Source organism: Ornithodoros turicata, chromosome 4 (assembly GCF_037126465.1).
Source record: "Ornithodoros turicata isolate Travis chromosome 4, ASM3712646v1, whole genome shotgun sequence".
NCBI classification, from domain to species: Eukaryota; Metazoa; Arthropoda; class Arachnida; order Ixodida; family Argasidae; genus Ornithodoros; species Ornithodoros turicata.
Window position 1 is genome coordinate 49,821,537 of NC_088204.1, and position 5,202 is coordinate 49,826,738.

Here is a 5,202-nt window from a genome sequence, read left to right on the forward strand (position 1 = left end):
TGGAAGTAACTCGTTCTTTTTTTAAGCAACTCCGTCGTTCGAGGCCGTCTTGTAGTTGAACCAGCACTGCCCCAAGACCTTCATTGCTTGCGTCGGTGTGTATTTCGGTTTCTGGTGGAGGTACGGGGCATTCCTGCTCAACGACCTGGAAGAACAGCAACGACTGAGTCGAAGACAGCGTGGTCTACCTGCGGAATTTGGCCCATTAGGACCCCCAACCCGCAAGAAGATGACCGCGGTTAGCACCTCCACCAGAAATGTCACGGATGAAAACAGACGGCGAATAATCGGCGAACGCTTTATTCTAGTTGCTTAGCTGGCTAACACAAGAGCGGTAGCTCTTAGACAGAACTAAGGCAAAAAATACTCCGGCTACTGTTTCTGTTAACTGCAAAAGTCCGACACCTGTTGCACGATACCCGAACGCAAATAACTCTCGGGTAAGTGCAAACTGTTTGAAAATCGCATCCTAAGCTGACCTAGTGAACTGACCTAGTCAACACTTTCAGTTAGTTCTAAGAAGTCACGGACCCAAGAAACCATGCGAGCTCCCACACCCGACTCTTGCAGGGTAGCAACAACTGCGCTGTGCAGAACGCTATCATACGCCTTCATGACATCCAAAAAGGCGGCAACAATAAGATGTCCTTCCGACTGTGCTTGTTGGACACTGGACACAACGTCGATCACGTTGTCGATGGACGACCTCCCTTGTCTGAACGCTGCCATGGCCTCGGGCAAGTGCCTCACAGTTTCAAGGTACCAGGTTAGCCGCGAGTGTACCATGCGCTTCATTGTCTTCGCCACGCAGCTGGTGAGTGTAATCGGCCGAAAGGAATCGATTTCGTGGGGCGATTTTCCAGGTTTTAAAATGGGGACTACCATTTCCGACTTTCATTCCGCGGGAACAACACCGGCGTGGCACGACTCATTAAGGAGCCGCAAGAGCAGCTGGCGTCCGCGGAGGGGTAGGTTGTGAAGGGTCTTGCATGTCACTTGGTCTGCCCCTGGAGAGGTGTGCACTGGTGACTGTCTTAAGGCCGACTAGCTTCATAAAAGAGAATGGGTAGTTTAAGGAAGGCTCCATTGGCGGATCAGGAACAACTGGGATATCGCAGGCTGACGTCAGGTCGACAGTGGGTGATGAGGTCAGCCTACTGCAATAGTCTTCCGCAAGCTCCATCTCCGAACGACCTGTGGCTAAGGATAGCGACCGAAACGGATCACGCTGAGTAACCGGCTCGGCTAGACCCTTCATCACCGCCCATATTCGGGAGAGAGGTGTGCGTAGGGACAGCGACGATGCAAAGCTTCTCAGTGGTTCCTGGCTAGTTTGCGAAGGTGCCTATCGACGGCTTTCTGCACCCGTTGTGCTTCGCGTTTTCCGTCAGCGCGTTACTCTGCATTCACGCAAATTATAACCGTCTTTGTGTGCCTCAGAAAAAAAAAAGGTTCAACAGCGGAACAGCTGAAATAACAAGACAACCAAAAACACGTAGGACAAGGAGGTCTGTACGCCCGGGAAGACGTTGACCCGATTGTGGAAGAGCATTGCGTGGAACTTCCCAATGACTCACTAAACCTCCAAAGCTTCAAGCCCAGCCTCAATCGCTACATCGAGCGTTCAATCGCTACATGAACACTGCCTCAGTCGCTCGCAGCAAAATGTCTGGAGGGATCTTGTTCTTCGCTTATGTAGCAAAGAACAAGATCCCTCCAGACATTTTGCTGCGAGCGACTGAGGCAGTGTTCATATAGCGATTGCCTAATTGTGCTTCCCTATTTTTATCAGTTGTGCTACTTTGACCTGGAACAGCAACTTATGGCCTACCGCTGAATCCAATCAACGGGATTTCATCCGGCTGCGGGACACGACATGTTCTTTCAATGAATTCCAGGACACTGCGGCATACCTGGGCATGATACGGCTGATGCTGCGGCACGCAGAGCACATCAGAAGCGTGCGTCACGACTCATATATTTCACGAAGTCAGACGCTATAGGGCCATGTTGACTGCTTTGTGTCGCCAACTGGCTGAGGCACAGTGGCTCTCTGGCGGGGCTCGCGCCTCGCTGCTACACCGCGTTGACCCGGAACTTACCTCTGCTTTCCCGATCGTTCCCTAGGCCGTATGCGTCACTTTACCACCGGCTCCGCCTCAACGTGCCCTAAAGCCGACGTCTTCTTCACAAACAATAGGAAAACACTGGCTTGAATTGGGACTAGGTTGAATTGGGAATTACATCCAACGACCCCCCCCCCCCCTTACAACAACAAGTGCGAAGTGGGAGCCAGGCTAGTGAGCTCAGTGCAAGCGTTTATGTGTGTTTTATTTTATTGGTACGAATGTACAGAAGGTAATGTACCTCTTTGCTTACTCCTCTGTAATCCCTCCTGTTATAAAAGAACGCAGGTACCATTTTTCGCACATATCTGTAAGAAATCTCATTATCTGTACCCCACAAAAAAGAGAGAGAGGAACAGAAGCAACAGTCGGCAATGCGCTCAATACAGCCGGTGCAGCGAATGTAATCGTTTTCCTGCCAAATCCACACGAAGTGGACAGGAGTAGAAGATGGGTGTGGGCCGTGAAACGTACGTGTCACAAAATAAGCTACTCCATGAATTCCGTCTTTTTTAGGCCAATGATCCTAATTGATTGCCGTAATCAGACGCCACATAAAGCCACAAATTATCGGTTGTTATTAACAAAGTGAGGCATTTTCCTCTACCAATAAGTAGGGAGTGACTTTTTCGGGTTAAATGCCTTTCTCAGATTGGGGGGGGGTGAAAATCGGGCGCTATTTTTAAATCTAATTTGGGGAGAAATCTGGCGATAATTGTGCCTTCTGGTGTTAAGTCATTTCCTAATCTCTCTTTTTTATTTTTGTTTTTTTGCGGGATCGTGACCTTTCAGCGGTAACCCCCGAAGGCATAGACAGTGTTGACACACACGGGTGTATTGCTGGGAACGTAATGACCCATTCTTACATGTGTTACAAGTGGCTACCTTTGTTCGTCTTCAGTGGAAACGTCACTCGAGGATTTCATAGTGACTGGAATTCGGGGAGAAATCGGGTTTAACCCGAAAAAGTCACTCCCTACCAATAAACTGTCTGCCACAACTGGAACTGCCTTAGTGAAAAACGTAGCGTTGCGAAGCGGACAGGCGTCGCTGTCCGAAGGACTCGAAGATAAATGTCAGTGGAACATTCGCGAGAACTCATTGGCGTCGCTAGGGTACGCGTAACCCGGTGCGGGAGCTCTTTGCGTCACCCCCACCCCCAGCCTTAGTTGCTGAGCATGCAGTTATTTACGTTGAGCACTGCAGTTTCATATTTGTTTCTCTGGACAAGCAAGCCCGCTTCCCCATTTTGATAAGAGTCTTTCAGCTTTGACAGGGCATTTGTGGACAAGGAAAACATTTGGACTATTGTGTATTTTGCTATGAAGTGCACCGTACAAGGCAGAGGACACCATCAACCATTTCCACCAAGGTTATTAAATTTGTGATAAAGTACATATACATTTTGTCACTGACTAATTTGGTGGCAAAGTTACTTGAGTGGCAGTTGTGGAATTTTAAGCACATGTTTAAAAAAATAGGATATGGGAAGTGCTGACTGGTTGAACATGTGGAGTGCCCAATATAATAATTGGGGGTTTACGTCGCGAGACAACTGAGTGTGGAATACACAGCACAGTGTAATGTTCCTTATTCTTGTTTGTATTCGTGGCAGTGAGCTTCTCACAACACACTTTTACGCGTCCAGAAACAGGAACTGCCTTTACCATGTCATTCAACGTGTCTCTCATCACCAGACGTTCTGCGATCTGGAGAGGTACTCCTTTGGCTGCCGACACTAGATTCAGTAGCTTCCCGTTCCCCCCCTCAAAGGGAAACATTGATGTTGCCCGTAAGGGACCCAACATTCTTACACTTTTTGCCAAGTGTAATAGCTGATGAATGTTAAAACGTGCCGCAGCTTCGCCATACAGTTGTGTGTTGCCACATGCAAATGCTTTTAACAGCCTGTCAGCTTCGACAATGTCGCTGTCTTTAACAGTATTTTCCAAAAGCAGGAAGACTCCTCCTGCTAACATTGACGCATGCACAAGAAACTCTGTTTGCAGCACCCCATGCAGCGAAGGAAGCATATAATACAAAATCCAGGCCCTCCACTCTATGGCTTTCCAGTATGCGGATTCACCTAGGGAACGGGTTAGCCGCCTACATGATCCCGGAGGAGTAATGGCGCACAACCGTTGATTCACAACATTAAGCTTCCTGCCAATGTAGTATGGTTCTCCAGGTGATGTCATCCACAGTTCAGTAATAAACTTCACAACACCAAGCAAGACGCAATGCATATAGTCAGGGGGCACCCCCCACACGACGTCAAGTCCAGTTAACTCTATAACTGGGTTGAGGCCTTTGACACCGTCGACATCTTTGAGGCGGCGGAGAGCCAACGTCATTGCATTCAGCACACTTTGGTGGCTCCTCCCTACTAGATCCTCTGTTACATGCGCCGCATACTTTAATGTCCCTGTAAAGGAAAATAGTGGATGAGAACAATGCATATGAATGCAGCATATTGTTTAAAATGAATAATGGTTCTGTTATTCCAAGCAACTGAGCTGCGCGGAAAGAATGAGCCGGTGAACCTTGATGTTTTGCAGGCGAAACATGTCACTTTGTATTGATGATCAATGGGAGAAGAGATGAAATGAACTGGGACAATGTATGATCGTACAACGAGAGGAGAATGAAACGACAAAATAAAGTAATTCGATAATTTTATTTTAAAAAAACATACACGCTACGTAGACAGCGTTCCAAACGCTGTACATCTCTGGAGCTATATAATTCAATTATACAGGAACTAAGACTTAATTTCAGCTTTATTTTCTTAAATTTTTTAACCGAGAGAGAAAAGACTGGGAGTCGGAAACAATACGGTTGGTTACCCTACAACACTTGGAACGACAAAAAGAGATGGAGAAAACAGAAAGCCCTAGGTTAACCACACACCATGGAATCATTTTCGTTCTTGTTTGGAAGCATTTCGGAAATAACTTTGGGGAACAGAGTTACGTTGACAGAATGTAGGAGCGCACAGTTTGTTTGTGTGAAACGACGTTTTGCGCTCCGTGGTTCCGAAATTCAACGTCATGACATCTTCAACATCTCCGGCCAG